This window comes from Coregonus lavaretus, assembly GCF_964263955.1.
Source record: "Coregonus lavaretus genome assembly, chromosome: 5".
In the NCBI taxonomy this organism is placed as follows: domain Eukaryota; kingdom Metazoa; phylum Chordata; class Actinopteri; order Salmoniformes; family Salmonidae; genus Coregonus; species Coregonus lavaretus.
The window spans coordinates 42,792,704-42,806,298 of NC_139992.1; the positions used below are offsets into that span (position 1 = coordinate 42,792,704).

Here is a 13,595-nt window from a genome sequence, read left to right on the forward strand (position 1 = left end):
TAAACACATACTTACCTAAACAAATGTTACAGCCTCAAACACCACCTATTTCGATATCTCGAATATTTTAGGGATATAGTCAAAGTATCGCCAAAATACATTCACCACCCACGTAACCAATGCACAACCAGCTGACGCTTTTTTAAAACTCCTGCTAAATAACTACTCTGACCAATCAGATTCTGCTTCATAATCTAACCACGCCTAGGTTGCTACGATGGCTATCTGTGGTTCTTTATCACAGAACCAAATATTGTTTTTAGCATACCTGACTATGTTTCGTGTGAGAACGTTTATTATTTTTTATAAAGTGTTTTTAATATAGCAATAGTGTGTAATGTGTCAAAGTGGTGCACAATTGCGTTTTAATCTCAGCGCGGTCCCCCTAGAATTTAAGAATAAAACGGCATGGTACGTTCCAACACGGACACCAATGCAGTTTTTTTTTGGGGGGGGGGGGGGGCAGAAGTTGTAGCGAACATGCTGAAAGGCGCGCATAGGTATGGTTATGAATTAGCTAGCTATCTATGCTAGTTAAAAAGCCGCGTTATTTGTTGAAATATTTTGTATTATATTGCCAAAGGCTGTCATCACTTTTAATCGCTGTATTGTGTTGTAGGCTGCTAGCGTTTGCTAGACATTAGCTGTCTGTTATTAACAGCTAGTTAGCCAACTGGTTTCATGTTTACACGTTAGTAGTTAGCAAGCTCTGCTATATTGCAAGCTAACTTGTACAACAGTGGGTGGGGTGGGGGACTGCTAGTTACTTAGCATTTCACAATGTAACATTACCAGAGCATGTCCTGAAGCCAATGCTACCACCTTTTCTGATGGTTACAAGGAAGATAAATAGTCTAACTAACTGCTAGCCGCTAGCTAAGTATTCTAGCTAGTTACAGTACTGACCGTTTGTGCACTGTTAAGCTACCAATAGCCAGCACATGCCTCCTTGACAACTAACCTACTAACTAGATGGCTTCTATGTTTAACATACCCTTAAATTGTTCATGCCTAGCCAAACCTAATGTAACTCCTGAGATTAGGGTCTATCTAAAGTATTTCGGAGCAAACTAAGTCGCCAGTACGCTAACTAGAGTAATTAGCTAGCCTACTTAAAGGAGCAATCTGAAGTTGCTACAATCATTTTAGACATTTTAAATTAATTATATATAAATAGCATACTCATTGATTATTGAATAATATAACTCATAGATGCCTCATGAGCTTAGTTCAACTGTCGTACCCTCATCAGAACCCAAAATATAAGCTTGTTTTTATTAATTTTTTTGAAAAACACTGTATAGCTTCAAAACATGATGAATGCTATAATTTTGTTATAGATCAGGGGTAGGTAACCCTGTTCCTGGAGTGCCACAGGTACTGCAGGATTTTGTCACAACTAGGCACCACACTGAGTTACTTAGTTAATTGATCAGTTCAGTGATTGCCTAAATTCAACACACCTGGTCTTCCAGGTCAGTTAAATCAAAAACATGAAGTGCCTATGGCACTCCAGGACCAGGGTTGCCTACCCCTGTCATAGATGGTCAGTACTTGTATCCATAGCTCTGTCCATGAATTTGAGTGGTTACATTTCTCAAGCCCCATCCTGCAGCTGTTTACCAAATCAGTGGTGGGGTGGCCCGCTTTGTAATTGTTTGTGCTGCACATTGCCCCTTTAAGACTGCAATCAGCAAACAATAACACTTGAGACTGAATGATCCAGTGTAGTGAAATGTTGTTCTGTTGCCCTCACTTAGTGGATCCCCCTCTTGATGTTAACCTTTGGAGTCCAATAGCCCAATGGTCCCCAAACTGTGGGGTGCACCCCCTGAGCCCCCCCCCCACCCCCAAAATAAAAACATACAATTATTATCATAATTTATTTTAGGAACTCAGTCCGGCTTTAAACGTAGTCTTGAAAGTTGGAATAGTAGAATGCAATTTCGAAATTGGGTAGTGCGTCATCAGTTTCCTCGTCATGTCTTCTGAGTGGCGCAGTGGTCTAAGGCGCCGCATCGCAGTGCTAACTGTGCCACTAGAGATCCTGGTTCGAATCCAGGCTCTGTCGCAGCCGGCCGCGACCGGGAGACTCATGGGCGGCGCACAATTGGCCCAGCGTCGTCCAGGGTAGGGGAGGGAATGGCCGGCAGGGATGTAGCTCAGTTGATAGAGCATGGCGTTTGCAACGCCAGGGTTGTGGGTTCGTTTCCCACGGGGGGCCAGTATAAAAATATATATATATGTATTCACTAACTGTAAGTCGCTCTGGATAAGAGCGTCTGCTAAATGACTAAAATGTAAATGTAATGTCAGTCATTGAATACCTATTTATAACTTGTCAGAAATGTCCAGATCAACTAGCCCATGTCAGCTAAGGTTTTTTAGCACATATATTTTGTTGTAATGTTTTGGTCACTCATATCACATGTATACACATTAGAAATGGCAAAGTGTATAGAGCTGCAAGAAAATTACCTTTAAAATGGCAACATTTTCTCTGCACCCCATGACAAAATGTGTAAGATTGCAGGAAATAAGCTTTAAAACCTGCAACATTTTCTCTCTGCCAACAAGATGGGTGTGAACAGTTTGTGTCATGAACAGTGTTTGTGCCCATAGAAATAGACGTGGGGCGCGGGATGTTCCCCAATGCTGGAAGCGGGGCCTGAGTGAAAAGGTTTGGGAACCTACAGCTTACATGATGTCAGTAAAACAGCAAGAATGGTGTCCCATTATGTGATCACTGTGACAGCTGTCACCTATGACCTTTCACACATTTAAAAAGCTTCCATCTAAACAACCCCCCGACCCACATTGCCCAGGAGAAGGGTGTTTCACCCCACCCTTCCTGGAAAAACCAGACAAGTCTGTGTTTGTCTGGTATGTCTCTCCTAGTGAAACTGTAGCAAGGGATCTATATGACTGATGGGTTTTGCATTTAGGGCTGTTCTGATGATCTCTTGATTATCTTATTGTCACTCCCTACAATAAGTTTCTCAGTGACTACCACATAAATTAAACAGGCACATTAATGTTCAGGCTTTAAGCTATATGAATCCCCCCAAACAAGTTAGCCCACTACTGGAGTATATAAGCTTTGGCTCGCTTGAGTGTGCATACGGAAGTATTATTTTTGGCTTTCAATACAGATGTGCTGTTTCTGTATAAGGAAGTTCTAATAATTTAATATCCTCTCTTTTGAAAGATTAACCCCTCTTCAACCCTGATGCAGGTGGTAAAGTCAAACCAAACAGTAAATACACCGGACATAAGCATCACCAAAATACATTTAGCATGGAGGACTCAGGTCGGGGAGCCAGCTACACAGTACCCTGTGACGACTACGTCCATGTGGTGGAGTTCAGCCCCTTTGACAGTGGCTCAGCTGCGTCCCTCCTGGCCTATGGAGGAAACCAGTATGTGGTGGTAGGCACCTGCCGCTTCCAGGTGAGTGGTAGCCTGCCAGATCCACATTCTCAGTAGCCACTGGTTCTTTCTTCATTTTTCCTCTTCCTCATGTCCTCTCTTCTCGCCTCCATTCTCAAAATGCATCGAAAGGAAGATCCTCCCAAGGTTCCTCCCCTCTGAGGAGGCATGGATAGGGGACATGAGGAATTGAGAAACCGTCAGTGTTTTGGTGCCATGTGTGATGTGAACCACTGTTTGTGCAGGAGGAGGACATGGAGGTAGAGGGGGTTGAATTCACCACACTGCGTGTTTTCCATCATGCGTTACGTGTGGATTGCCTTGCATGGAGCCCTGAGTCTCGGCTGGACAAGCTGCCCCAACTCATCAGGTACCTCACTCCTTTTAGTTCTTGCAGCTGTCTTCTGTCTTTACATCAGGGTGTCTTCAACTCTGGTCCTGGAGTGCTGCTTGGTGTGCAGGCTTTCATTCCAGCCCTGCAATAAGTAACAACTGATTCAGCTCAACATGGTGCAGACTGAAGACGTGGTTAGTTGGTTATTTGGACCAGCCACCACTGTGGGTTGAACCTGCACTACTGTTTTTTTCTCTCTCTTCATCATCAGCTCCTACCTCAGTCAATCAATCAAATGTATAAAGCCCTTTTTACACCAGCAGATGAGACAAAGTGCTTATACAGAAACCCAGCCTAAAACCTCAAAGAGCGAGCATGCGAGCAATACATGAGAGGGCGAGAATATACTTAAGATCACACAGGACTCCAAATAAGACAGGAGAAAAACATCAGATAGGACAGACTGACCCTAGCTCCCCGGCAGATAGACTATTGCAGCATAGATATTGGGGACTGAGACGGGGGGGGGCGGGGGACACTGTGGCCCTGTCTGACGATACAGGGCCAACCAGGCAGGATATAACCCTACCCACTTTGCCAAAGCACAGACCCCACACCACTAGAGGGATATCAACAGACCAGCAACTTACTACCCTGAGACAAGGTAGAGTATAGCCCACGAAGATCTTCCCCACCGCACGAGCCCGAGGGGGCGCAAGACCAGACAGGAAAATAACATCAGTGACTCAACCCACTCAAGTTGAGTATAGTGAAAAGCTCCCCTGGTTCCAGACTACACTCAATCATAGGACCTACTGAAGAGATGAGTTTTCAGGAAAGATTTAGATGAGGCCGAATCTGCGTCTCTCATATGAATCGGCAAACCATTTCATAAAAGTGGAGCTCTATAGGAGAAAGCCCTGCCTCCAGCTGTTTGCTAAGAAATTCTTGGAACAATGAGGCTTGTGTCTTGTGACCGTAGAGTACGTGTAGGTATGTACGGCAGGACCACCTGTCACCTGCTTATCCCAGAGCCATATATTTATCTAAATATATCTCTGGATCATCCATCTACACCACCTCTGTGACAGTCAGTGGTATAAAACCCTCAGTAGTCTTGGCCCAGCTGCATTCCACATTCACCTACCGTATGAAGCCCAGTCATCCTACTATTCTCAGTGGCCCACTGCAAGAATACCAACCCAGTTATTTCAGGTGTGGTTTGATAAAAAAAGGAAGTTGAACGTTATTACATAGAAAGCAAGGTTTTCCTCTTAATTGGAATTGTGGATGGGAATGCTGTAATCCCGCGGGAGATGTTTCCAAGTTGCTTTAATTGAAAGGGAAAGGCAGCAATACTTCCTGGCCTTCTGTGGTTAAGTCTGCAGGGCCCTGGGGGCCGGCGTGTGACGTGCGCACATGTTATTGCGCTGATGGCTCCTCCACTCAAGTTCTGTCCCTCCCCTAGTTTTGCACGTAGTTATGCCTTCCAGGAAAAGTACAGTGTTCTCACGGGCGTGCCTGAGGCAGGGGCCGGCTAGGAGGAGGAGGAGGGGGCAGGGGGCTTATGCTGGGATGCTTCCAGATTCTACCAGGCCAGCCATGTGAGGTCCAGTCAGCAACCTCCTGGTAGATTCTGGTGAACTGTCAGGAACACTTCCCCAGCATCAGCTCAGGGCCAAAACAGACCCAATCATTAGTCAACCCTGTGACATTGACAACTCTTTGAAGATTGTCTCATGAAGAAATGTTCTCCCACTTGGCACCTGTTCTTTCATTGACAATATTCCTGCAGCATAGGCTAAATCTAGTTAGAAACATTTGTATCACAAGACTGTGAGTTATGTATTGAATTAGAGGTTTGATGATAGATCTTTGGCAATGCCCAGCAATTGAGTTGAAAGAAGGGTGAAATGCCCTCCACAATTTGCTGACTACTAGGCTATGTATCAGTTGTTGGTATAATCACCTGTACCAGTTGCTTGGGAGAATATTCTGGCTGTGTATCGCGACATCATGCCAAATCCGTCTGTTCCTGCGACTGCAAATGCGTGAAAATGCGTCTGTTTTTCTTGCGATATGTGTGTTTTTCTTGTCATAAGTGAGTTAGTGTAATTGTGTAAGTAATTGCAGGCGCTGGTATATACTACGACTGATTAGAGGCAAAGTCCTCTTCCAGGCGTTAGTTAGTCTCTGAAACAGAAATGCTGAAATGGCATGAGGTCGGTGAGGAATCTTGTTTTTCTCCATGTTTATCTTCGCAGTTAGAATCTCCCTGGCAGTGTTTCCATTGGACCATGTCCAAGTCTTTACCACACGGACGCAAACATCCAAAGGTGTCAACCCACGTTGCAGTGCAGTCAGACACGCATAGACATGTACGTGTGCCTGGGTGTGTGTACGTACGCGTGTCTTTGAGGAGGATGGGCTGTTTTGATGTTCTCTTTCTTTGTTTATGTCTGTCTCTCTCTCTCTGTCTGTCTCTGTCTCTCTCTCTCTCTCTCTCTCCAGATTTTGCACTGCAGCAGCAGACAGAAAAGTGAGGCTGTTGACTTCTGATCTTCAGAATAAACATGAAGTCAAGGTAGAGTACTGGAACTCCCGCCCTCACGACTAGATCACGCTGGAACTACCACTGCACCTGTCAGTTTAGTTGGCATCTGGTTTCTTTAAATCAAGCCATTTGTATGTAGCACACTGGCAGTAGGTACTTAGTGAATGGCTTTTATATTAGCCTATTCAAGAACCTAGCACACACAAGGAGCCAGGGCACTGTCCTACAGTCTATGGTACACTCGCACCAAATGCAGCGTTTGTTAATTGTATATTCTGTGTTTCTGTGGTGATGTCTGTGTGGTTGTCTAGGTGATGGAGGGTCACACCAGCTACATCAACCACTTAGTGTTCGAACCCACAGAGGGGAAACAAATCGCTTCGGTCAGCGACGACCATACATGCAGGTCAGTCTTCTCATTCAGCAAGAAGAATATGAGTGTCTTCCCCCAGCTCTTGGTTCTGTGTTCTGTTCTCTGTTAATGGTGCAGAAAGTCCTGACTGTGTTTCCACAATGAAACCCAATGCTTATCACAACACACCCCGGTGTTGCCGTGCGTAAGCACACCACCCCGCTTCTCCAGCTTTTCGAAAGTAATTGGTTAAATATGGAAATCCAATTAGCTTCAGTACTGCTGGAGGTTTTTCCTCTCCTTAAGGTTGACACTTAACAAGGTCCCCCAATGTGGCCTATCAATCAGTAGAAGGAAAGAGTATGTCGGTAGCCAGGAGTAACCATGGGGTAACCATGGTGTAACCTGAGCCCAGGAGGTTGGTGGCACCTTAATTGGGGAGAACGGGCTCGTGGTAATGACTGGAGCGGAATCAGTGGAATGGTATCAAACACATGGTTTCCACGTGTTTGCTATTCCATTTGCTCCGTTTCGGCCATTATTATGAGCCGTTCTCCCCTGAGCAGCCTCCACTGAACCTGAGGGACCTCCTGTTACATTAGTAATTAGGGTTGTTGCTAGGGTGAAAGCCTGGCACCAATCCTACTCCCTCTTACCCCTTCCCCCTCAATGTGAGCTCGTATTGTTTTATCTGTGATTGATGGGTGAGTACATTTAATAAAGTTAGCAGCTTAGAAATGAATGACTGGCCCCTACTTTTCTCTCCGCTAGAGCCTGAAAGAGCACGTCTCTCATCGCCATCTTTAAACCCAACGCTCCCTGGATGAGAAACACACCTGAAACATCTGCTTTCTATTCATAAACTCATCATTTCAGGAGCCTGGAGCTTGCGGTTACACTTCCAGTCATCAAATACAGGCCATGGTTGAATTATCTCCTCAATCTCCTTCCGCCCTGCCTAAATGCTCTAAAGTGTTGGTTAGGATGAGGGATGTGGGGAGAGAGAGAGGCCTGAGCTGGGGCTGGAGCTCTGCTACTGCGAGAAACATCAGTGCTCAGTTCTCCCTCAGCCTCCCTCTATAATGGTCTGGCCAGAGAAAACAGGGGTACGCTTGCTCGGCTCCATCTGCAGAAAGATTTAAATTCTGTCACGTTGAGAAAATATGGGACGCAGGAGGAAGAGTGAGGTGGAACAAGGGAAAGATCAAGTTAACAGGAGAGGGGCCTTCCAGGCAGCCCACACAAACTGAGACCCCTGATAGGGTGAGAGAAAAGAACAGTGGACCTGCTTCTCTACTGAGTGTGTGTGTTCGTACACTTGGCAGGTTGTCCTACCATAACTCTGCTGTGCTCTTTGTCAACACTGTCCTTTCCTGCGTGGGAACTCTACTCCAGCCGGAGTAGCCACCTGTAGCAGCTAGAAGAAGGTCACAGCCTCCCACTGAGGTCAGAGTGTCTGCCAGAGGTCCCAACCTCTCTGGGCTGGGGTCCCATTGTGTCTGTTAGCTTACAATTGTATTTGCAGTAGGTATGTTTCTGGATGTATTCCTCAGTTCAGCCCGCTCTGGTTTCGTGTTCAGATGGGTCAGCAGAATACAGCTTACTTAAGGGGCTTGAACAGAGACACCTGCTGCAACTATTTGATGTGTGGGATCTCAAATATTTATTTTATGTCTTAAGAAATTATTTTGTGTATGATCTCTCTGTGTCATCCTTTTGGAAAGTATTTCTGAGGCGTTATCACAATAGTTTGAGACTTTCTCCCCACTCGAACCCGCCAGTCAAGCTTTCTGTCAGTTAGGCTGTCCACTCGACAAAATCCCAATCTTTCATCTCCTCTTTTCCTTTAACCTTTTCTTCTCCTGTTCTCACGCTTTTTTTTTTGCTCCGTGCTAGGAGATCCCATCATCAACTCTAGCGAGAGGAGCAAACTGATCCAATAAAAATGACTAATGGCTGAGATAATTATTTCAACAGTCCAAATGTCTGTTAAAGATCATGTTATTGTTCAAGACACTTGAGCAGATCCGATCAAGATGGATGCTGATGTGGTTTTGGGGAGGTGGAGATGGTGTGCTGTGCACCTCCGCCTGGACTCCCCTGTGAGGCTCTGAGGTGGGATTACTGTTAGTCTTTCTCAACCCTTGTTCCCCTGAGAGTCGCCAAGGTTATTTACCCTGCACTCTCCAATCATTTAGTTCACACAGTGCACACTACATTTCCCATTTCCTACGCTCATTTGGAAAACATTGACCAAAATGAAACACCTGCAGCTGCTGTTTTCTCACTCACATCTACACACAGACTTCAAATGCTGTCTTGCCTTTCAACTCTATTGTACATGAAGCCCAGTGTTATTGCTTGATGTCATGTCAGTTGTAGTGTTATGCAATTACACAGTGCTTTGTCAGTGGCGGTTTCAGTCTTGTTTCTTGCCCCCTTTCATGCCTTTCACCTTGTTCAGCAAGGGTTATGTTTAAAAAATAATAATCTTTCCCCATTTGAAGGGCAAGGTGGTTGACCACAACTTGGCCGGATGCGGCGTAGCGTGCGATTAAACTCTGCTTGGCGAGTGGTCTGAGAAGAGAGGGTTTATGCTTGTTTGTCTGCTGTGGTCTGAGGCTTCCAACCTCACTCATGCTCTAAGGAGGAGGGTCTGCACTGCGCTCTACACAGGGCCATTCTGACTTCTGTGTCGAGTAAAGAAGCAAAAGCTCTCATGGAGAAATATGAGGGTGTTTTATCCCCTGCAGGGAAGACACAGGAAAAGTTGAATGTTTGTTTACTGAGGTGTTCATCTGGGATGGGGCATAATCATATCCTCTCCACTGAAGACACCTCTCCAACATGATTGACATTTAGAAGGACTTTGGGGCTTTATTAGATGATGTCTTCTGCATGACCTCATCAGTCAGCGCCTTCACATCGCTCCCAATCTCACGGTCCTTGTTTTTTAAAAACCGCTTGCAAGTTTATTCCCTCCTGGTTCAGGGGAATGTTCTGTTAGATATGAGGCCTTGTGTTCGCTGAGGAGGGCTTTCAGATGTGGTTAAAGAGTAGATCGTGGTCTCGGGAGCAGCCTGTCCTCTCCAAGTGATTTATTACATCTGCGCGCATGTTTGCCTTGTATCCTCGGTCTTCTCGCTCGTCAGCGCAGGGCCCCAGCCGTCTGTCTTCACAGCTCGGGGCAGATTACAACCAAGATCCCTTTTTCCATGAAAGAAGGGCGGTACTAGTGAGGCTCTGTGTGCACATCTCTTGGACAACTGGCAGAAGTTAGATAAATTACACGCAGGCATTACGTGCTTTCACAAAAACACTGTCACCATTACAGACCTGTTGTGTGCTGTTCACTCATTAGAGTATATTCTGAAGAGAGTCACACAAACGCCTGGGGAAAGGTGCATTGGATGGAAGCTTGTAACCTAGCTTTTTTGACAAAAACAGCCAGCCAGCCATGATGTCTTTTGTTCTGTTTGGTATTTTTAGCTGCCATTAACGTGTGTAATCCTTTGTTTTGTGTGCTGTCAGCACCAAGGCGTCTGCCTGCACTGTGCTGCGCGTCATCTCCTCTCCACACACGGGGTAGCTGGACTCCGGAAGCTGTTTTTAGCACTGCTGCGCGTCCCGCTCCAGTACAGCTAATTGAGTGCTTATTAATCTTGTTTTTTGGACTTGATAATTTGTCATTTTTGACAGGACCTGTTTTATCTGAAGCTTCAGACCCGGTTGTTTCTTTGAATCCCAGACATCCTGTCTGAGGTTGTTTTCTAAATGGGAATTTTCTTACAATCCTTAAAATGTTTATTTCCCCTGAGCACACCCCCTCTCCGACCATCCTGTAGTGTCCAGCTAGTGCCCTTTCCCATTCATGCCTGATGGCCTCTCTTGTCCCCACAGGGTGTGGGACCTGGAGGGCAATGAAACCACTACATTCAGACTACGCTCCCCTGGCGTCACTGTGTGCTGGCATCCTGAAGATGTCTTCAAAGTGCGTACAGTAACAGGGCTCTCCAGTTTCATAATGAGAGTTTAAATAATTTGTGAGAGTTATACGACCTAGTGAGAGTGAAAAGATCTAGTGTGAGAGTTTAAAAAAAGATCTAGTGTGAGAGTTAAAAAAGATCTAGTGTGAGAGTTAAAAAAAGATCTAGTGTGAGAGTTTAAAAAAAGATCTAGTGTGAGAGTTAAAAAATATCTAGTGTGAGAGTTAAAAAAGATCTAATGTGAGAGTTAAAAAAGATCTAGTGTGAGAGTTAAAAAAAGATCTAGTGTGAGAGTTAAAAAAATATCTAGTGTGAGAGTTAAAAAATATCTAGTGTGAGAGTTAAAAAAGATCTAGTGTGAGAGTTAAAAAAGATCTAGTGTGAGAGTTAAAAAAGATCTAGTTTGAGAGTTAAAAGATGTAGTGTGAGAGTTAAAAGATGTAGTGTGAGAGTTAAAAGATGTAGTGATACTAAACCTCTGTCCTCCGTCCAGCTGATGGTGGCCGAGAAGAAGGGGACGATCCGCTTCTATGACCTTGTTACCCAGCAGGCCATTCTTTCTCTGGATTGTGGCCAGTCGCCGCTCATGTCGGCCGACTGGTGCCTCACCAACACCATCAAGGTGGGCGCGGTGACGGGCAGCGACTGGGTCATCTGGGATATCACCCGCTCCAGGTGAGTGGCAGGACAGATGCTTGTGACCAACTGGGTTCGAACCCGGGTCTCTAGCACGCCACAAGACTTTGTTAGCCCCAAGAGCTAACACAAGTCTTTATGTCACAGACAAGGTTACCCTTCACCTCAGTTACATGCTGTATAACAATGGGATTTGTTAATGGTTATTTGTCTGTGTGTAGTTACCCACAAGAGAAGAGGCCTGCCCATGTAGAACGAGCAGGAAACTTCAGGTAACTGCTTTGTCCTTGCTTCCAAGGTCCTTGCTATCTGGTATCCTTGGGATGTCCCTACCCCATTGAAGTTAACATTTGAAATGGTTAAGGTTAGGGTAGAGGTTAGGGTTTAGGGTAGGGACGTCCCAAGGATCCCGAATGCTTCCAATTCCTCTGTCCTTCAGAGTATTGTGATGCATTTTGCAGTAGTCCTGCTGATACCACTGCTGCCGACGACGTCAATGATAATGGCTGTGGTGATGATGATAATGGTGATAGCAATTACTGTAACCACGGGTCTCATGGTCTTCCAGGTGGTCTCGGGCCAATGAGAATCTCTTCTCCACAACAGGATGTCCAGGCAAGATCAGCAGTCAGTTACTAGTGCATCACTTGGGTCACCCGCAGGTCAGTGAGCTGTGTGTTTGGCTGTTTGCATTGGCACAGTGTGTCAGTTTCTGAGTAATAAAAGTGTGGGAATAATGTTCAGTAAGAGTGTTGGGAATGGGGATAATGTGACATGCTTCCTGGACCGGGTTTCTTATGTTTATATGGTGGTGTTGTTGCAGCCCGTGATGATTGGATCAGCCACGGTGGGGGCGGGTCTAAGCTGGCACAGGTCCCTCCCACTCTGTGTAATTGGCGGTGACCGAAAGCTCTCTTTTTGGATGACAGAAATGTAATGTAGTCGCTCCCTATGGACGTATGGGAGGCAATGCAACTGTAAATTGAAACTATTTGACCGGAGGTGTGGTCGGATATTTCTATTTTCATAATTTTTCAATAAAGTATTTAATTTTCCATGTTTTTGTTTGCTTTGAGTTCTGAATTGAAAGTTTAGACACATCCTGGACTTTTGATCTTTATTTTAGAGTCCGACAACTGACCGCCCCTTCAGGTCATACCCAGACAAACAGAAGGGTGGAACTTGGCTTCTGTGAAAAGCGGTGCTGGTTTTGTCTTTCTCAGAAGCGTATCAGTGCTAGTCTGTTATGATGTTCTGCCAAGTGCCTCAGGGTGAGCTGCAGGTCACAGGAATGTGTGAGCTCAGTGCTGCCAGCACTCTACTCTACCGATCAACACCACAATCCCTCTACAGGTGCTCACTCTCTCTCTGTAAAACAGACACACACTCACCCATACACATTCTCTCTGTCTCACGCACACACACACAGCCGTCCCCACCCTCATAGGTCCTATTCCACCTGCAGAGTGAGGCCTGGGAAGGCCTAACGCAGGCAGCCAGGCCCTGCTCCTGCTATTGGGTAAACCCTGAGATTAAGACAAGGGGAGGAAACTAAAGAGAGAGGAAAAAGGTTTTGAAAAGTTGTTTTGGAAGAGATGCGCAGGAAACTGGGAGTAGAGGTCTTTTCAGGTCAGATACTACTAGCTGGCAGAGGGGATGAGTGATTTGTCTCTCCAGAGAAAAGGGAGAAAACACAAGAGCCACACATCTCATAGTCGTAGTGGGTGGGGACGATCAGTGATGCTGAGATGGAGCATGGGAGACATTGGACCATATGCCAACAGAAGCAGAGTTCTCTATTAGAAACAAGGGCTCATTGTATCCTATTGGATGGTCCATGTGTGAGAATAGAACTTACTTACTGCATTATAACTACAAGAGGGCACGCATTAAATTTGATAATGAATAATTTTTCGTGACAGCTAATCACTTGTTTCCACAGATGGACGTTTTGTTTGTCTGAGGGTGCAGCCCTTTGGATGGAGTTGTGTGTGTGTGTGTGTGTCTACAGGGAATAACACAGAACAGTTTATTTTACTCCATGAATGTATGTGTAAGGGCTGAAACAGTGGGTTTTATTGTACAGCGGTGTTTCTGCACGACAGAGTGAGGCAGGTATAGGGGAGGAGAGACCACTCTTTCAATCCCGCTAGACAGGCCCGTATGTTTCTTGGAGCGTACGCACTGACCACCATCCGCAATCATAACATGCTACCGCTCTCCTGGTCCACTCTCTTTGTTTGAACAAGTCCAATGTGGTTGGTGCCGTACGTTTGCAGTGTTGGACGCAAGTGGTGCTGGAAG

The 13,595-nt window shown here is 45.5% G+C and overlaps 1 pseudogene across 1 annotated transcript; it reads left to right on the forward strand.

Annotated features, from left to right (window-relative positions):
- Nucleotides 1–480: 480 nt before the first annotated feature.
- On the forward strand, nucleotides 481–12,346 carry LOC311129741 (nucleoporin Nup37-like; annotated as a pseudogene). Its single transcript, XR_014615323.1, has 11 exons — nucleotides 481–500; nucleotides 2,623–2,680; nucleotides 3,236–3,450; nucleotides 3,675–3,799; nucleotides 6,275–6,347; nucleotides 6,629–6,723; nucleotides 10,570–10,660; nucleotides 11,149–11,330; nucleotides 11,513–11,563; nucleotides 11,860–11,953; nucleotides 12,115–12,346. The product of XR_014615323.1 is annotated as a nucleoporin Nup37-like (transcript).
- The last annotated feature ends 1,249 nt before the right edge of the window (nucleotides 12,347–13,595 follow it).